This window comes from Bos taurus, chromosome 11 (genome assembly GCF_002263795.3).
Source record: "Bos taurus isolate L1 Dominette 01449 registration number 42190680 breed Hereford chromosome 11, ARS-UCD2.0, whole genome shotgun sequence".
In the NCBI taxonomy this organism is placed as follows: domain Eukaryota; kingdom Metazoa; phylum Chordata; class Mammalia; order Artiodactyla; family Bovidae; genus Bos; species Bos taurus.
In genome coordinates, this window is record NC_037338.1 from 92,555,000 (window position 1) to 92,576,006 (window position 21,007).

At 47.4% G+C, this 21,007-nt stretch overlaps 1 protein-coding gene across 9 annotated transcripts in view; it reads left to right on the top strand.

The window, feature by feature from the left end:
• The window catches only part of DAB2IP (DAB2 interacting protein), a 213,626-nt gene that overhangs the window by 80,287 nt on the left and 112,332 nt on the right, over positions 1-21,007 (top strand). The window lies entirely within an intron of this gene.

Below are 21,007 nucleotides of genomic sequence, written 5' to 3' on the forward strand. Positions count from 1 at the left end.
CTTGGTCTTTGTGTTTCTGGCCCATCCTCCTCACCTCTAATAACAAGGAAGAAAATAGCTTCCTTTTCCCCACCTGACCATCTGCCAGGTCTGGTGCTTAGAGCTTCACCTGACCTTCTCCTTTTAACTTTCCAACCCTCCTAGAGGTTGGGGTCATCACCATCACTTCCCTTTGCCAGGTGAGGAAACGATCTCAGGGTGTGGAGGAAGAGGCCAGGTTCAAACTAAGGCCCATGGCCTCCTGAGCTCATGCTTAGAAGCAGACTTCAGTGGGTCAGGATGGAGCTCTGATTGCCAGGCCCCCTGTCTCTGGCTCAGTGCATTCAGTACTTCCTGAGACCTGGTGACATAGACATGGCCCCAGAGCGCGCTTTGCTTAGCTGCTGATGGGGGAGGTTGGAGGGATTGATCCTGGCCGTCTCTTGCAGCTCCAGCCCTGGGAGCTAACTGTTCCCCATGACAGCTGTGGAAACTGAGGCTCAGGGAGCCAAGGCCCCTTGCCCGAGGTTATGTAAAGAGGTTAACGTGATCCATGTCTGAAATCCACACTCCTTTGCATCCTATTTCGGTATTGATTTTGTTTGTTGCTTAAGATTGGCATGGATAGGGAACTTCCTTCGGCGGGGGCGGCGGGGGAGTGGGTGGCGGCGGTCAAGTGGTTAAGACTCTGTGCTTCCAATGCCAGGGGTGCAGGTTCAATCCCCATTTAGAGAACTAAGATCCTGCATGCCGTGCGGTGAAGCCAAAACATAAAAATAAATTAAAAAATTAAAAAAAAAAAAAAGGTTAGCCCAGATGGAGACATTGAGGCAGCTGGGTCTTCTTGGTGGTGGGGGGTTGGGGGAAGAGGGGTTGAATTCCTGTGTAACTTGACCCAAACGTGCTCACGTACCGAACCTCATACATGTTATGCTTTGAAATGACATGTAGCCTTTTGGCTATTTTTAAAAGAAAAGCAATGGCTGTGATATTTCCCCTGCACCTTCCTCTTGAGGCCACTTGGTTAAATGTCAGGAAAGGGAGAGTATTTCCTGGTCAGGAACATTCAGAGCTTGCGGGGAGCTGAAGTTTTGTTTTCTGTTAAGTAGGTGTTTGGGGAGTCAGTTCCCGATCTCCCCCGTCCCACCCCCGCCCGCCTGCCATTTCTCTGGGAAGGTTGTGTTTGACAGTTGCTGGGAGGAGGGTTTTGAGAGGGAACAGCGGAGATGCCCGCGCGTGGAGTGGCAGGGTGGTTATTTTTAGCCGTCCCCATCCAGTAGAGGCATTTCAGCGTTTGTTCAATATTTAATTATCCATCTGAAACTGGCCCACGTGGCCTTGAGTTTGGAAGCAGTTCTCTGTGCTGTGGTTTCCTCTGATTGCATAAATAAGGAAGCGAGGGGAATCTCAATAGCCCTCCAAATAATACGAATGAAAAAAAATTAAAAAAGAGTAGACTCGGTGCTCAGGAAAGGATGGGCTTGGTTCCGCAGTCTAGACAGACCACCTGTACGTTAGCAGAAAAGCTGAGCCCGTGAGGACGCCGACCACGTCCTTGGAAACGCAGCCGTGCTTGGTCTCTGAATCCCAGACTCCACAGCTGCCCGGGTTTTTCTTTGGGATGGGCTCTCCCCCCGCCTCTACTGGGTTCCTGTGTTGACTTTGACAGCTGCCAGGTACCCGAGAGGAGGTTTGGGGATTTTGGTTTTGGAAGTCTTGTTAGCCTTTATTTCCCTTCTCTCTTCTTCCTGACAGACAGGAGAGCTCTGTCGGCATCTGGGCTGTGTTATTTCTTTCTTCTTGGCCCTTAGAGGTGATGTGTTGACACGGCTGTGAAATGGAAAAGGCAGAGCCCAGGGAGGAAGGTGTGGGGGTGCAAGGCCTTGCCTGCTCCCCTGGGACTCTGGTGCGTGAGGGGAACAGAGGGGAGAGGAAGAAAGCTGTGCCAGAGGGAGCCAGGCAGCCAACGATGGGCCTCCTTTTGGTGTCCTTTGGCTTGGGGGTTTGTAGAACTTGGATTTAGAGGTTGGAAATCAATAAATCGGCATTCTGGGCTAGTCGTAGGGAAAAGGTGTTTTTTTTTTTTTTTTAATCCATTTATATCTCTATCCTAGGGCTTCCCTGGTAGCTCAGCTGGTAAAGAATCTGCCTGCAATGCAGGAGATCCCGGTTCGATTCCTGGGTTGGGAAGATCCCCTGGAGAAAGTGATAGGATACCCACTCCAGTATTCTTGGGCTTCCCTGGTGGCTCAGCTGGTGAAGAATCCGCCTGCATTGGGGAAGACCTGGATTCGATCCCTAGGTGGGGAAGATCCCCTAGAGAAGGGAACAGCTATCCACTCCAGTAGTCTGGCCTGGAGAATTCCATGGACTCTACAGTCCATGGGGTCACAAAGAGTTGGACACGACTGAGCAAATTTCACTTTTACTTTTCACTTATATCTCTATCCTGGGGACTGGGTTTGGCTCAGGAGTGTGGCCAGGGTGGGAGTCCTCCTGAGTGCACCATAAATGCTCTGTAACTTCTGGGCTCCGGAGTACTTTGAACAAGTAGATGTGAAGCAACGTAGGGTATCGTTATAGGCTGGGTGAGTTGTCGTTATCTGTTCATTCAAAGCCTGAGGGGTTAATTGTAGCTCTGTTAGGGCTGATCTAGAAATAAAATGTGATGCCTGTGGCGATCGGAACCATCCAGATGGTTCCTTAGCATTCTCTCCCCGCCAGAGGCTGCTACAAGTGTTACTTGTACTTGTTCAGAGCAGCAGAGCTTTAGTGAGCCACCTACTGTTTGCAAGCCCTGTGCCAGGGGCTCCCATAGAGCGTACAGTCAGCCCCCACCCACAGGAAGCCGGGCCTAAGGGGAAGGTGGTCCGGTAAGCGGGTTAGCAGATGGTGTGACTGGAAGGGCAGGCAGGGCCTTGAATGGGGAGCCAAGAGGTTGGAACTCCCCCCTGGCGGGCCAGAGGGACTGAGAGGGAGAATTCTGGAAATAACAGTCATTATAACAGCACCAGTATAACAGCACCAGCTTTCCCTTTTCGAGTACTCCATGCAGGTGTCCGCTTCTGAGTTCTTCATGTGCAGTATTTCATTAAGTCCTCATTTTCACAGATAATCTTTGAAAAAAATTTTTTTGCTTATTTATTTATTTTTGGCTGCACTGGGTCTTTGTTGCTGCTTGTGGGCTTTCTCTAGTTATGGCTGGTGGGGGAGCTACCCTTCGTTGCTGTGTGCGGGCTTCTCATTGTGGTGGCTTCTCTTGCAGGGCACAGGCTCTAGGTGCTTGGGCTTCAGTGCTTGCAGCACAGGGGCTCAGTAGTTGCGGCTCTCAGGCTCTAGAGCATGGGCTCAGTGGCTTGTGGCACACCAGCTTAGTAGTCCAGTAGCACGTGGAATTTTCTCGAACCAGGGATTGAACCCATGTCCCCTGCATTGGCAGACAGATTCTTCTCCACTGTGCCACCAGGGAAGTCCTTTCTCACAGATGATCTTATCAGCTCTCTGTTGCAGATGAGAAAACTGAGGCTTAGATGGATTACGTGACTTGCTCGGCATCACCCAGCTACTGAGTGGCCGAGTCCTTGATGTTTCACTCTCACTGTACTTACCAGAGCTGCGATTTAGGAAAATGATTTTAAGCCCCCAGCAAGCTAGACTGATGTGATCCGGGGAGCAGGGAGGTGGGGAGAGTGGAAATCAGTGATCGTAGATGACTGTGTCACCCATCCTGATGCAAGAGGAATGGGTCTGAGCTGGGAGAGAGAGGTCAGGGGCCGTGCTCACAGCAAGAATAGTGGGGGCTGGTGGTGAGATAGGCCTTGGCAAGTGGGGAAAGGGGCCTCCAGAGTGGGGAGCGTGGCTAACAGGCCTGCTCTGACTCTTGATGCTGCAGGGGTGGGAGAGGGACACCTGCCTGCAGTGGTGGGGGGTGGTGCTTTGGGGAGCTTCTTCAGGAGAGTGATAGATAAAGGCTGGAGGCTACAGGGGGTCGAAAAGTTGGGGGTGGGGGTGGCAGGCAGAACTGGACATTGCTGGAGAAGTTGGGTGGATCTGGAGATCTGAGAGAAGCCTGGGTTTGCCATTAACTGTCTGGATAGTCACCGTTCCACCTGGTGTCTAGGGACCAGTTCAGAGCTGTGTGTTTAGCAGCAAGCTGGTTGGGGGCCTGGGGGCCTTCCCCCACTAGCGGCAACCTCTGAGTCCTCCTGGGAGGGGACCCTGGGCTTCCCAGGACCCAGGATGCAGCCCTCTGGTCCCACCCCCAGAAGCAGAGCCGTTCAAAGAGGGAGGGGCCAGTTTAAGGAGTGGGGGGCATAGGCTGGGGGATGCGATGTTGTGAAAGAGGCTCCTGGGTCACCGATAGTCCCCAGGAGAGAACCCCGGCTATGGGCAAACTCCTCTGTCTCCTTTTTAAAGAATATAAAGTTTATGTCAGTGTTTTGGAGCTTCCCAGGTGGTGCTAGAAGTAAAGAAACCACCTGCCAATGCAGGATACATAAGAGACCTGGGTTCCATCCCTGGGTTGGGAAGATCCTGTGCAGGAGAGCATGGCAACCCACTCCAGTATTCTTGCCTGGAGAATCCCATGGACAGAGAGGAGCCTGACAGGCTGCAGTCTATAGTGTCGCATGGAGTTGGACAGGACTGAAGCAACTTAGCACGCACATACATGCCTGTCAATGTTTTGCCACTTTCCCCTCAACCAATGGCACCCCACTCCAGTACTCTTGCCTGGAAAATCCCATGGGCGGAGGACCCTGGTAGGCTGCAGTCCATGGGGTCACGAAGAGTCGGACGTGACTGAGCGACTTGACTTTGATTTTCACTTTCATGCATTGGAGAAGGAAATGGCAACCCACTCGTGTTCTTGCCTGGAGAATCCCAGGGACAGGGGAGCCTGATGGGCTGCTGTCTCTGGGGTCGCACAGAGTCGGACACGACTGAAGTGACTTAGCAGCAGCAGCAGCAGCCTCAACCCCTAGAATTACAAAAGTAATAGAGAAATAACCATTATAGAAGAGAAGGAAATTTTAAAAATCGACTTTAATTCCAGCACCCAGTGATAAGCTCTGGGAGAACTTGGAAGGTTATTTCCAGGCTTTTTCCTTTTCTGAATTTTTGGAAAAATTCTAAAATATTTGAAAGTATAGAAAATCATATTGCAGACACCCATGCACTCATCTCAGACTAAGTGAATGTTAACATTGCCATGATTGTGTCTCTTCTTTTTTCCCTCTTTTCCTTAGAAATAAAATGATTCAGGTACAGCAGGGGATCAGCAAAGCACAGCTAAGAGGCCAGATCCCACCTGTTTCTATATGGCCCACCACCTGTTTTTGTATGACCTGTGAGCTAAGAATAGCATTTACATTTTTTCAAGGGTTGAAACAAAAATCAAAAGAGGAATAATGTTTTCTAATGTGAACATTATAGGAAATTCAAATTTTCCATGTCTATAAGTAAAGTTTGTTGGAACACAGCCATGCTCACTCATATTGTCTGTGGCTCTTTTCACATTACCTTGGCAGAATTAAAGAGTTGAGACAAATCTAACATATTTGCTGTCTAGCCCTTTATGAAAAAAAAAAATTTTGCTGACCCTTGAGATATAGCTAAAGCCTCCTACACTCTCCCCAGGAATAATCAGCCTCCTCAAGGCAATGCCTGTCCTGCCCACATGTGCTATTATGCTTTTACTACATTTGCAAATGCTTCCAAATGTGTAGTATTGCACTGTGGGTTTTAAAAATGGGGAGAGAGAAATTGTACATGGTGGAGGAGAGGGAACACTTGTTTCCACGCTGGGACTTCCTTTAGTGTTAAGCGTTAGTCACTCAGTCGTGTCCGCCTCTCTGCAACCCCACGAACAGTAGCCCACCAGGTTCTTCTGTCCATGGGATTTCCCAGGCAAGAATACTGGAGTGAGTAGCCATTCCCTTCTCCAGGGGATCTTCTTGACCCAGGGATCGAACCTGGGTCTCCTGCGTTGCAGGTGGATTCTTTACCAGCTGAGCCACCAGGGAAGCCTTTACTATTCTGAATTGCGGCAACCTGGAATAAATGCCAGCTCTCTGTCTGGCCGGGAATAGGCCCTGCGGCTACAGAGGTGAAGGATAAAACTTAGGAGTGAAAATGGAAAGGTGACACTCAGCTAAAGTTCTCAGAAATCCTCAGAAAGGCGCCAAAAGAGAATCAAGGACTCTTTGGTTTGTGTCTTTTACCTGGTAAACATCTGAGAAAGGATAGAACAAGCCCTTTTATATTTCAGAAACGGAATAATCACCATTCACCAGTTAAACTCAAATATGATGTTATAAAAACCAGATCCATATCTCTTATATGAAAATCATCAGGTAGAGTTTGTTGATACCTAGTTTGGTACCTCTATTGATATTTACATTTGTGGGATGTAGTGCTCTAAATAAATGTGTAGATTTAGTATCTCGGAAGCTGCTTTTTGGGGTGTTTTTTTATTTTAAACTATTTGGTTTGGGTCAGCCTGGGTTAAGAGAGAGGAATTACGTGTATGTCCTCTATTTATACTTGTGTACAATAAATTTGTTACATAATAGTTTACCTATAGTTAAATGAAATACATGGTTTATTAGCACGTGGTCAATGGTCTATTTGATAATTAAATATATGGCCGTGTACTGAAAAAAAGAAGGCTCAGGGAGGAGAGAAACCTTCAGGCCAGGTAATTCATCCTTGGAAAAGTGAAAGTGTTAGTTGGTCAGTTGTGTATGACTGTTTGCAACCCCATGGACTGTAGCCCGCCAGGCTCCTCTGTGCATGTAATTCGCCAGGCAAGAATATGGTAGTGGGTAGCCATTCCCTTCTCCAGGGGATATTCCTGACCCAGGGATTGAACCAGCATCTTCTGCATTGCAGGCGAATTCTTTACCAGCTGAGCCACCAGGGAAGCCAAATTCATCCTTTTGGAAGGCTGGGGATTCTTTGAAAGTGAGGCACATGTCAGGATGAGGAATAGGAAGTTCAGTTCTGTTCAGTCATTCAGTCGTGTCTCACTCTTTGCGACCCCATGGACCACAACACGCCAGGACTCCCTGTCCATCACCAACTCCCGGAGTTTACTTAAACTCATGTCCGTTGAGTCGGTGATGCCATCCAGCCATCTCACCCTCTGTTGTCCCCTTCTCCCACCTTCAGTCTTTCCCAGCATCAGGGTCTTTTCCAATGAGTCAGTTCTTCGTATCAGGTGGCCAAAGTATTGGAGTCTTAGCTTCAACATCAGTCCTTCCAATGAATATTCAGGACTGATTTCCTTTAGGATGGACTGGTTGGATCTCCTTGCAGTCCAAGGAACTCTCAAGAGTCTTCTCCAACACCACAGTTTAAATGCATCAATTCTTTAGCACTCAGCTTTTTTTATAGTCCAACTCTTATATCCATACATGACCACTGGAAAAACCATAGCCTTGACTAGACAGACCTTTGTTGGCAAAGTAGTGTCTCTGCTTTTTAATATGCTGTCTAGGTTGGTCATAACTTTTCTTCCAAGGAGTAAGCGTCTTTAAATTTAATGGCTGCAGTCACCATCTACAGTGATTTTGGAGCCCCCCAAAATAAAGTCTGTCACTGTTTCCACTGTTTCCCCATCTATTTGCCATGAAGTGATGGGACCAGATGCCATGATCTTAGTTTTCTGAATGTATGAATAGGAATAGGAAGTATGGATGGTCAAAGGCAGTTGTTAAGGGAGTCAAGTTAGAGGGACGTAGAGAAGAGCTGGTGACAGTGTCTACAGATACTGAAAACTTTGCAGCACTTACCCTGGACTGTTATTTATGAGGCCAATCAGGGGCCAGGGAGTGAACACTGGTACTGTCCTTTCGGAGAGACATACACAGGGGCAGGATCTTGGAACGCAACTCAGGGTGGGGAGGGGGCGCATCTTCTAGGCGCTTCCCTCCCACCTCCTGAAAACCTGCAGCCTGATCCCTCCATGTCTCCTCTGAGGAGCTCTCGGGCCCCCACCAAATGCTACATATTGAGGATTCCCAGGGCAGGAGATGCTGTGGACCTCAGCTCCCACAGTCCCCTCCATGCCTTTCTCCCAGCAGACGCCACCTCCACAACAGTGGGCAACCTCCACTGACTCTGAACCACACCTTGAACTGAAAAGACAACTTGAACTCTGATCCCAATCCATTTGGAGAAAACAAGCTCCCGCAGTTCCATAGACTCTTTACTCCTTCCCTTCCCCACACCCAACATCGCAGAACCAAATGTACAGTTGAGTGAGGCATCCTTCATCTCTTCTTGCCATGGGTAGTGGGGCTGAGGTGGCACCTGGAGATGGAGAGAGTGGCCCAGGGCAGGGGGGTCACTCAGCCTCCTGGAGGACTTGGAACCCGTTTTACCACCCTGGGGCAGTCCTTTGACTTAGAGATCACCAGGCTAGAATCTCGCCTTCCTCATTTCCTAGCTGTGTGGTCACGGCCCTTTCCACTGATGCTGCTGAACTTCACATTCTTCCTGTTAAAGTTGGAGCTGATATTTCCTACCTGGACTCAGTGTGAAGATAAAAATGCTCATCGGGTGCAGTCCTCATTTCTCTTAGATCTGTTTCTCCACATTTCTTGATGGTCCATTTTTATTACCTACAAATACAGTAAATCCCCTACATATGAACCTTCAAGTTGCAAGCTTTCACGGATGTGAACGTTCCCCTCTGTGCCAGCTGTTGTACAGTACTACTATACTTTTCAAGGTTCTGTACTGTAAGATTTAAAATGCTTTATGTTTGGGGGTTTGTTTTTTATGTATTACTTGTGTGAGAAGCACTATCAACCTGTTACAATACAGTACTGTATGGCCGATTGTGTTAGTTGCATCCCTAGGCTAACTTTACTGGACTTACGAACCGGCTCTTGGAACAGAAATTGTTCACATGTGGGGGACTTACTGTATCCAATTGTTCTGCTGCTAAATCTGTCGAAAAAACTATCTTTTCCACCATCAATTTACCTTTGTACTTTTTTCCAAAAATCGACTGACCGTCTATATGTGGGACTATTTCTAGACTCTTTATTCTGTTCCATTGATCTATATGTCAGTCCCTGTGCTAATGTCATACTCTCTTGATTACTTTAGTTATATTTCCAGACTATAAAGTATCTCTTGAAACCCTGTAATAAAAGCCCCCAACCTGTTTCTAGTGTCTCCAGATTGCTTGGCTCGTCTAGGTCCTTTGCTTTGCCATCTAAATTTAAAATTGAGTGCCTGTAAAAGGCCTGCTAGGATTTTGATTAGGATTGCATTGAATCTGTACATCAGTTTGGGGAGAAATGCCATCTCAACAAGCCTGAGTCTTCCAATTCTTGAAGGTGGTGTATTTCTCCATTTATTTAGATTTTCTTTAATGTGTCTCAGCAATATTTTTTTAGTTATGTCTTACATTTGTTTTTGTTAATTTATTCTGAAGTGTTTTTGATCCTCTTTTAATTACTGTGAAGGGTGGGGATTTTACCCTACTTGCCGACTAGCTACTTAGCCTCGTAGAGTTTCCTGGGTGCCCGCAGAAGACACAGGACTCATGGGTCAGAGACAAAGGACTCTACGATTCATGGCCTGTAGCGTGAGCTTGATATTTGCATCGATTTTCTTTCCCTCCAGTTTTGTAGGGCAGTCACACGTGTTTTTGTAGAACATAAAGCAATGCTGCTCTTTTGTTTTTCCAAATTATAACTTCATGTACCTTATAGGACCTGATGTACAATCTGTGAGTCAACTGTTCCTCAAGCTAAAAATTATATAAAGAGCTGAAATTCAGTTTGCTTTAGTATTACATCCTCAAATTAGACATTTGGAGATTATTTATTTATTGAAGAACAGTTGATTTACAATGTTGTGTTAGTTTCTACTGTACAGCAGAGTGATTCAGTTATGCTTATGTACCTATCTATTCCTTTTCATATTCTTTTCCATTATGGTTTATTGCTGAATATGAACATAGATCCCTATGTTATACAGTTGTTAGTTGCTCAGTCGTGTCCAACTCTTTGCGAGCCCATGGACTGTAGCCCACCAGGTTCCTCTGTCCATGGGATTGTCCAGGCAAGAATACTAGAGTGGGTTGCCGTTTCCTTCTCCAGGGGATCTTCCCAACCCAGGGATTAAACCTGCGTCTCTGGAGTCTCCTGCCTTGGCAGGCAGATGCTTTGCTGCTAGCTGCACCTGATCCATAATCACATCTTTGAAGTTCCTTTGCCGGATGACACCACGCTTATGGCAGAAAGTGAAGAGGAACTAAAAAGCCTCTTGATGAAAGTGAAAGAGGAGAGTGAAAAAGTTGGCTTAAAGCTCAACATTCAGAAAACTAACATCATGGCATCTGGTCCCATCATTTCATGGGAAATAGATGGGGAAACAGTGGAAACAGTGTCATACTTTATTTTTTTGGGCTCCAAAATCACTGCAGATTGTGACTGCAGCCATGAAATTAAAAGACGCTTACTCCTTGGAAGGAAGATTATGACCAACCTAGATAGCATATTAAAAAGCAGAGACATTACTTTGCCAACAAAAGGTCCATCTAGTCAAGGCTATGGTTTTTCCAGTAGTCATGTATGGATGTGAGAATTGGACTATGAAGAAAGCTGAGCACCGAAGAATTGATGCATTTGAACTGTGATGTTGGAGAAGACTCTTGAGAGTCCCTTGGACTGCAAGGAGATCCAACCAGTCCATTCTAAAGGAGATCATTCCTGGGTGTTCTTTGGAAGGGCTGATGCTAAAGCTGAAACTCCAGTACTTTGGCCACCTCATGCAAAGAGTTGACTCATTGGAAAAGATTCTGGTGCTGGGAGGGATTGGGGGCAGGAGGAGAAGGGGACGACAGAGGATGAGATGGCTGGATGGCATCACCGACTCGTTGGACATGAGTTTGAGTGATCTCCAGGAGTTGGTGATGGATAGGGAGGCCTGGCGTGCTGCGATTCATGGGGTTGCAAAGAGTTGGACACAACTGAGCAAGTGAACTGAACTGAACTGATTCATGGGTACTAGGATCAGGACATGGGCTCTTTGGGGGCCCTCCAGTACCCTCTGAGGACTACCTTTCCTCCTTCTCCCAAACATGGATGGCCAAAGCTGGAACTGGAAAAAGCATGTGGGAGACCTACCAATATATCAATACAGTATTTTGGCAAACTCATTGTTCATTTGGCTAACTGTTAATAGCAGATAAGAACAGTACAGATGTGCTTCATTCACACACATACACACACGCACTCACACGGTGGCATCTACTGGACTGCTGTATCTGGAAGATTCTAACAATCTGAGAGGTCCATGATCTGCTGCCATGATGACCTTACCTTTGCCTCTTCCTGCAGTTTATCCAGCCACTCCTGCAGTGGGAGAAGATTGGGGCTGGGGACACCAGTTCATTGGCAGCTCTAGGCTTCAGTTTAGTTCAGTTCAGTTGCTCAGTTATGTCCATCAAGTTGGTGATGCCATCCAACCATCTCACCCTCTGTCATCCCCTTCTCCTCCTGCCTTCAATCTTTCTCAGCATCAGGGTCTTTTCCAGTGAGTCAGTTCTTCGCATCAGGTGGCCAAAGTATTGGAGTTTCAGCTTGAGCATCAGTCCTTCCAATGAATATTCAGGACTGATTTCCTTTAGGAGTGACTGGTTGGATCTCCTTGCAGTCCAAGGGACTCTCAAGCGTCTTCTCCAGCACCACAGTTCAAAAGCATCAATTCTTTGGCGCTCAGCTTTCTTTATAGTCCAAGTCTCACGTCCATACACGACCACTGGAAAAACCATAGCTTTGATTAGACAGACCTTTGTTGGCAAAGTTACGTCTCTGCTTTTTAATATACTGTCTAGGTTGGTCATAGCTTTTCTTTCAGGGAGCAAGCATCTTTTAATTTCATGGCTTGGGGAACTTCATTTCCTCACCCACGAGTTTTTTTCTAAATCTATTTTTTGGACTTTCCTGATCCACTTTCTCTACCTGGTCATTTGGGCTACTATTGATTTAGATGTCATTTGTCTTGTTTTCTGATTTTTTTTTCTTACTTCTTTTCCTTTTTTCTCTTCAGATGTGTTCAGAGGGTATAGTTTGTAGTGAATCATTATACTATCTTTTTCAATTTTAATTTAATATTAAGTTTTGGAAGGCTGAATAATTCTTCATTTGGTAAATGATATTGCTGTAGCCCATCTTATTCTCCAAAGAAAATCGCTGACCAAGTTTTATGATATTGTTTACGATATTTTTCTATGTAAGTTCACATGCATACAAACAGTAAAACAGCATATTAGTTTCATCACGTAGATGGCAAATGTATTTCAGTCTAAAGAGTCCATGGTAAACCTTTGCAGTGGTGTTTACATTCCGTGCCTCTCGCCTCCAGATTGCTGACCACTCTCTCTACTCAGGTGACACTGGATATGAACACATTTCAGTAGTTAGTTTCTCGGATGGAAAATCTCAATTGTTTAGACAGATGTGATTCCATGTATTTCAAGTAGGCTATTTATTAACTTTTTATTTTGAAAATTTTTCCGACATATAGGCAGTTGAAGAACTGGAACAGAGAGGCACACTTTTACCCGGTTCCCCCTGATAGTTACATCTCTTGTAAATGACACATGCCCTCCAGCCGAAGACCCGCCAGGAACACACCTCCGGCCGCACAAGGTTTATTATTTATTGGGCTTATTATTTATTGCAGTGACAGAGCACACATGCTGTGGGGAACCACAAGGCCTCTCAATCTGATTGTGGTAGAGAGAAACCACTCTAAGATTTGGGCTTTGATTGGGTGAGTTGGGGGGCGTCTAAAGGAAGTGGGGTTCACTCTCGACTGGCTGCTCTCAGAAAGAAGGGGCAAATCTGATCTTATCTTCTCAGATCTTATCTCCAAGGAGAGGAAGCAGCACTGAGATAAATCTGTCCTGGGTAAAGAAGCAGCAGACTCTCGTTTTCACCAGGGTGGAGGGATGTTTAGCGTTTTGGGTGGCACGGTGACCAGGCTTTTGACAGTTGCTTAGACAACATGATCAAGTGGCCTCGTTTTGCCTCATTTTATCATGGTAGGCTTGTCTGAGGTTGGTATCCTGTGAGGTTGTTTATATTTGGAAGGAGAGTAACGTGACAGAGCTGTGAATGCCAGGTCAGCTTCTGAATGTCAGTGCCCACTTCGCTTCTTTCTCTTTCATCTTTTGTGTGCAGTGGTGCTGTGCGTGCGTCTAACTCTGTACCATTTTAGCATATGCTGATTTGTGCAGTCACCTTTGCAGTCAAGACACAAGTTAGAGCCACCTACCTGCCCCCTAGCATCCCTCACCCCTGGAGGGGTAAGGGATGGGAGGGATGGACAACCATCATCTGTTTTGCATCTGTGTGACTTTACCGCTCTGAGAATGCCATATATATAAGATCCTGCATCATGTGACCTTTTAAAAAAATTATTTTTTAAATTGAAGGATTACAGAATTTTGTTGTTTTCTGTCAAACCTCAACATGAATCACCCATAGGTATACATATATCCCAGATCATGTGACCTTTGGAAGCTGGCTTTTTCGGCCGTTTTCAGCAAGCGCGATGCCTTGGAGATCCATCCAAGTTGTTGTGCATTTCAGTAGTGCTGAGTAGTACTTTCTTTGCTGAGTAATATTCTGTGTCATGTGTATGAGTTTCCCATTGCAGCCATAACAGGTTAAAACTTGTTATAACAGCTTAAACAACACAGATTTGTCATCTCACAGTTCTGTAGGTCAGAAGTCTGGCATGAGCCTCGAAGGACTAAAATCAGGTATTAGCAGGCTGTGTTGCTTTCTGAAGGCTCCATTCCATTGCCCATTCCTTGTTGGCGGAAGTCAGTTTCCTGTGGTTGTAGGACTGGGGTTCCTGTTTTCTTGCCGGCTGTCAGCCAAGAGATGTTCCCAGTTTCTACACAGAGGTTCCCATGTTTCTTGGCTCATGACTCACTTCTTCCATTATTCCTCTTGGGTTTCGGATCATTCCTGTCTCTTATTTCATCATCGAATCCCTCAGACCCATCCTTCTGCTTTCCTCTTCCGTATTTAAGATTACCCCTGTGTGGATAATCCAGTATGCATGCCCATCTCCAAGTCCTTAACCTTAATCACATATGCAGAGTTCCTTTTGCGATATCAAGTAACGTATTCACAGGGGACTTTGGGGGGAACATGATTCTGCTTCACACATAGTGGATGTACCGCAGTTTAACCATTCACCTATTGAAACACGTTTTATTTCCAATTTTAGGCTATAAAGCTGTTGTGAACATTCTTGTAGAAAAAAAAAGCATGAATGGATTGTACTCTGTTTGCTGTTGCAATTTACTCTTTTCACTCAACCTCATGTTTCTGAGCATGATTCATGCTGATCTTACAGAGCTGGGTCCCTTGTAGGGGTTCATTGTGTTCCACGTGGACATTGTCCCTTGGAGTCCTATCCCTCTTCCACTGAATGACTGCAGTCATCCACTGGGGCACCCACTCCCCTGTTGGTGGACATTTAGGTTGCTTCCCACATTCTGCTACTACAAACAGTGCTGTAGTAGACATCTCTGTGCAGATCTCCTTGTGCAAGGCTGAAGCATTTTTCTAGACCGTATATGTAGGAGTGGAATTTCTGGTCCCAGAGTATATATGTATGTGTCAGTTTCAACCAGCTCTTTTCTAATTGTTCTCAAATTCTTTTCCTTCTACCAGCAGGGATGAAAGCATTCCTTACAACCCTGTCGACATTTGGGGTCATCGTTCTTGTTCCTTTTTTGCGTCTCCGAAAGCTGTGAAATGGCATCTGGGTGTGTTAATTTGCATTTTCCCGATCACTGTTGAGGTCCAGCACACACACACACCCCCACCTCACACCTCCTCTTTTTAACATGCTGACTTCTTTTCTCTCACTGCAGGTGTTAGAGGTTGCTGCCTCAACCTGTTTTTAAACATTAAGGTCTGGGCAACCCAACAACTGAAATTTGGTGTCTTGTCTGAAATTACAGGATGTTCCTCAGGCCTCCGTGTCTCCATGGGAACAAGTAACAGTCATCCTTCATGATTAGGAGGTATCCATGGCAACCAAGCCAGCAGCATTTGAATGAAACCAATTTTATTTATTTATTTTTTTTTTTGCAAACACATGAAGGTTAAAATGTGTTTCTCCAACTGTGGCTTCCAAGAGTAGGGAGGCAGCCTGGTCTGCCTGGTGAAATAGACTCTTTTGACCTCCTAGTGGAAAAGGGATGCAGGATCAGCTGGTCTTGTGACCTAATTTTGTAGACCGGGAGTCCGAGAGGTCATGTGGAGGTCATACAGTGAGTCTGAGCCAAGGGGAAAAGCTTGAATCAGTTCTCTGAGGTTTGGAGAGGGGCAGTGTGGAACTAGGCAGTAGATCAGTTCTCCCTTCCTGGGGTCTGTCCCTGAGGATGTTAGCAAACTTACCCAATGTCTCCAACGTCCTGCTTGTACCAGCTATGTTATTTAGAGGTGGAGGGGCATGAGCCCAAGCCTCCTAGTGTCTGCTTCCTTAAATTAGAAAGGACTTGCTACTCAGTCAAAGGCCAAAGTCAGCTGTGATTTTAGAGGCAGAGTTAGAACTCAGAGGTCTGCTTTCTGCCTTCTTTGTTGGTGTAAAATAAAGAGCAGATTTTTTTTTCTTTTCCTTTCTTTCTTTCTTTTTTTGGGGGGTGGTGGTGGTAGGGAATAGAGGGACTCACTGCTCTAACTCCCTGGCCCACTGGTTTGATGATAAGTCATGAATTCAGGGATGGAAAGGGGCTAGCCTAGAGTCACACAGCAGAGTCAAGGTTAAATCCAGTCTCCTAGTCCTGGCCCCATGTTCCAGGCATCCTCAGCCTTTTCTGAGCCCCTAAGTGTAGGTTTGGGAGGGACAGTTTCAGCATATACTCTTGCTTCTTACCTGCAGAAACTTTAGAGGAAGTCATTTTTGCCTCTCAGAACCCCAGTTTATTCATCTGGAAAATGAAGCTTCCCAAAGCTAAGTTGTTATGTGGGGATTATATTTGAATGGGTCTCAGTGGGGGCAGTATTGCCCATACTGCTGCTGCTACTGCTAAGTCACTTCAGTCGTGTCCGACTCTGTGCGACCCCATAGACGTCAGCCCACCAGGCTCCCCCGTCCCTGGGATTCTCCAGGCAAGAACACTAGAGTGGGTTGCCATTTCCTTCTCCAGAGTATGGAAGTGAAAAGTGAAAGTGAAGTCACTCAGTCGTGTCCAACTCTTAGCGACCCCATGGACTGCAGCCTACCAGGCTCCTCCGTCCATGGGATTTTCCAGGCAAGAGTACTGGAGTGGGTTGCCATTGCCTTCTCCAAGTATTGTCCATAAGTGAACAAAAAAATGGATTCTTGGAAGGGGATGTGAAAAAATCTCACTCTTTTTCTGTATAAAGTCTAATATACATGTAGGCATTATATGTATATAAAAAAGAAGCAAGAGAATTCCAAAAAAACATCTGCCTCATAGACTGCGCTAAATCCTTTGACTGTGTGCATCACAACAAACTGTGGAAAATTCTTAAAGAGATGGAAATACCAGACCACCTGACCTGCCTCCTGAGAAACCTGTTTGCAAGTCATGAAGCAACAGTTAGAACCGGACGTGGAACAACAGACTGTGCAGAGGACATCATGCGAAATGCCGGGCTGGATGAAGCATCAAGATAGCTGGGAGAAAATATCAATAACCTCAGATATGCAGATGACACCACCCTTGTGGCTGAAAACAAATAACTAAAGAGCCCTTGATGAAAGTGAAAGAAGAAAGTAAAAAAGTTGGCTTAAAACTCATTGTTCAAAAACTAAGATCATGGCACCTGATCCCATCACTTCATGGCAAATAGATGGGGAGACAATGGAAACAGTGACAGACTCTATTTTCCTGAGCTCCAAAATCACTGCAGAGGTGACTGCAGCCATGAAATTAAAAGACACTTAATCCTTGGAAGAAAAGCTATGACAAACCTAGATAGCATATTAGAAAGCAGAGACATTTTTTGGTCAACAAAGGTCCATCTAGTCAAAGCTATAGTTTTTCCAGTAGTCATGTGTGGATGTGAGAGTTGGACCATAAAGAAGGCTGAGTACTGATGAATTGAAGCTTTTCAACTGTGGTATTGGAAAAAACTCTTGAGAGTTCCTTGGACTGCAAGGGGATCCAACCAGTCTATCCTAAAGGAAATCAGTCCTGAATATTCATTGGAAGGACTGATGCTCAAGCTGAAGCCCCACTCCTTTGGCCCCCTGATGTGAAGAGCTGACTCATTGGAAAAGGAAGGCCCTGATGCTGGGAAAGATTGAAGGCAGGAGGAGAATGGGATGACAGAGGATGAGATGGTTGGATGGCATCACCCTCTCAATGGACGTGAGTTTGAACAAGCTTTGGGAGATGGTGAAAAACAGGGACGCCTGGCATGCTGCAGTCCATGGAGTCGCAGAGAGTCAGACATGACTGAGAGACTGAACGACAATACATGTAGGACAAAAAGATACTTTTACTGTATATCTATGGTGTTAGAATTCTGTTGAGGGAGAAACTCGGAAGTTAAAAAGACTCCTTAGAGGGAGTCTTAATGAATAAAAGGTAAAGAAACACTGGTCTGTGCCCCTACAATCCGTGTGGTTATTTTTACTAACTTTGTGTTTGGGGCTTGTGTTGGCTGCTGGCTCAGAGTGGGGTGCCGTTTGGAGTGTCAGGTCAGGAGAGAGCGTGGCCTGACCCAGACACTGCCCCTATGGTTCAATGTGATCTTTGGGCACATCACACTTTCCCATCTGTGTGTAAAGGCGTCCCACCAGGTCCATGGGTGGGGCCTGCTTCTCAGGCAGCTGAGATCCCGCCTGGTGGATCCATGGGTGTCCAGCAGGAAGCAGATGGTGCTTATACTAGGGTGATTTGAGGTGTGGGTGGGTGTGGGGAACCATGGAGAGGAATGCAGGACCCCAGAGCTAGTAGCAGCTGGGGCTGGAAGGAGGGGAGGAGAGCGTGGTTACTGAGAGGTGAGAACCCAGGAGACCGGGTCATCCTGATGGTAGTCTGGACCTTCGGTGGTGGGAGGTAGCCAGTCCAGGTGATCCCCCTCCCTCCCCTGATCTTCCACCAGGGCTCCCCACTGGCCAATCCCCATGGTAGCCAGGGGCTTCCCTGCTGGTTCAGCAGGCAAATAATCTGCCTGCAACGCAGGAAATGAAGGAGACTTGAGTTCAATCCCTGGGTCAGGAAGATCCCCTGGAGGAAGGCATAGCAACCCACTCCAGTATTCTTGCCTGGAGAATTCCATGGACAGAGAAGCCTGAAGAATTCCATGGACAGAGGAGCCTGGAGAATTCCATGGACAGAGGAGCCTGGAGAATTCCATGGACAGAGGAGCCTGGAGGGCTATAGTCCATGAGGTTGCAAAGAGTCAGACACGACTGAAGTGACCGAGCATGCACACGTGCGTGGAAGCCAGAGGGCCCAGACTTGGGTTGGTGTGGTCTGCATGGGTCGGGGATCTGCATGGGTCAGCCCCCTGGAGCAGAAGGTGGGGTGAAAGATGCAGAATGGAACTGGGGCCAAGCAGAAGCTGCCCAGAAAGGTACCCATGTTCCTTGTCCTCTGGAGTGCAGGAGAGGGTGTGGACGCCTGCCCTGTCCTGCCCTGCAGCCATCTCTCCATGCTGGGTTTCTACCTTCTGATGCAGATGGGGTACAGCCTGGGCTTTGTTTGCTTAGCTTTGGGTTTATTGGAGCAAAAATCAATTTGAATTGTGCAGTGCCAAACTGGAAGTGGTTAGAAATGCTCCCAAAGTATCTGAATTGAAGTTTATGGCTACTTTGGGAGCACCCATGAGAGTATTTGCTGTCTGTTTACTGTGTTAGGAGCTAGTGGGTAAGTTCCCTTCCTCTGGTCTCAGCTTCTTCCTCTGTAAAATGGGTGGTTGGACCAAGCAACCTCTGGGCACCTCCTAGCTCAGACCCAGCAGGCAAGGGTGGTGTTCTGCAGAGGTTGTGGGGATATCAGGCTTGATCTTAGAGGAGAGGCAGCCTCGCCAGGTTCTTTGAGTCCCGCCAGTGCCTTCTGAGGGCTCACCTGCCTGGGAAGGAGCAGTGAAGCCATGGTCAGGCGTATGTGTGTGTGTGTCAGGGAGAGAGGACACATCCCCAAAGGCTTCTGAAGGCCGAGGGCAGTGCCTCACATGTGGATTGGACACCGTGGTTAGTCTGGGAGGACCCCCGGGCAGAGGTGACAGGAGGCACTAGGGATGAGGGGAGAGATGAAGGCAGACAGTGCGGGGGCACAGCAAGAGATTTCTTGGGGAAATCTATGGAGAGAGAGGGTCTTTCCTAGATTGTGATTAGCATAAATGGGGTAGGGGCGGAGATGAGTGAGGAAGGGAGGTTCTAAGTAGGACGCACCATGAGGGAAGCGGAGAGGCCCTAAATCATGGCAGCCAATGGGCCGGAGTGGAAGCCTCTCTAGCAGAGGGGGCCCCAGGCCTGCCTGTTGGGCAGCGGGGCCTGAACCCCTCCCCGTGGGTGGCCCACTTCCTCCATTTCCAAAATGGCTTGCCAGGCTTGCCCACCGGCCAGGGCTCAGCACACCGCCCTACTGTGTGTGGCTCAGCTCTGTCCTTCCACACCTCTGAGGGCTCCTGTCCAAGCCGGCTGCACGAGAGACTGGGCTGGAAGGTGTAGCACGGCCCCTGGCAGCCCGATCTGCCTTGTGGAAAAGCCTGCCCCTCGTCTGTCCTGTGTGTGTGCACGTCCACACGAGCACGTGTACTGGGAACGGGCCTGAGCGGGTACGCGTTGCAGTGTCTACGTGGATGCGAACGTGTATGTGTGTGTTTACTGGGTGTGCGCCTCTGCACCCGGTGTGTTCCCAGGGACCAGGGAAATCTCCGCCCTGTCCTTTTTCTTCTCAGTCAACAGGCCTTTCCCAGGCACTCCCCACGCACCAGACTCCAGGCAGGGTGCTGGGGGTGTGGGGATGCAGCCAGCTTAGGCGTGGGCATCAGGAGTTCCACCAGCAAGCAGAGGACACACACACACACACACGAGTTCCACTAGCAAGCAGAAGACACGCGTACACACACACACACACACACACACACGAGTTTCACCAGCAAGCAGAAGACACGCGTACACACACACACACACGAGTTTCACCAACAAGCAGAGGAGACACACACACACAGGAATTCCACCAGCAAGCAGAGGAAACACACACACATACACAAAGGAGTTTCACCAGCAAGCAGAGGACACACACACACATACACGCTGTGTGCAAAGTGACAGCAATGATAGGCTGCCCCAGCCTGGCTGTTGCTATAGGAGCCATAAGGGCTCCTATAAGAGCTAGGGGCGGAGGAGGTTATCGGGTTTCCTCCAGGGCTCACTGAACAGGACAGGCTGGGAGGAACAGGAAGGGGGCTTCTGTGGGGGCCACAGCTGGAACAGTGGAACAGAGATGGCCAGTGCCAAGCACGGCTGGGGAACTGGGGCGGGTGAAGTGGCCAGGTGGACTGACCTGGTTGTTGAAACAAGCATGCTGAGGCTGAGGCTCCAAGTGTTGAATGAGCTGTCACCGTTTAAAAATCAGAATATTTCATATTAAAGTAAAAAACCAGATTCCCACATCCTCTTGAATCTTGGGAAGCTTTGGCTGCACTGAGCCCCCCCGTTGCTATGTCAAAATCACCAGCTGGAGCTGAGCAGCTGGCCGCTACCCTTGACCTTGCTGCCTGCCTGGCCCTCGCACTCCTCTCAAGTTTTAAAGCCTCAAGAAGAGAAGGTCCCTATTGGAAGCCAGAGATCAGAGTCTCGTGTTTGAAGGAACTACTTGTATACCTCCAGCAACAGGGAGCTCATTATCACATATCACAAGATGTGTGTCTTGAAGTGGGAGTTTTAGGAGATCTTTTCTTTTTTTTAAATCATAGTACATACATAGGAAAGATATACATGACATTTGCCATTTTAGTCATTTTTCAGTGTACAGCTCAGTGGTTTTAAG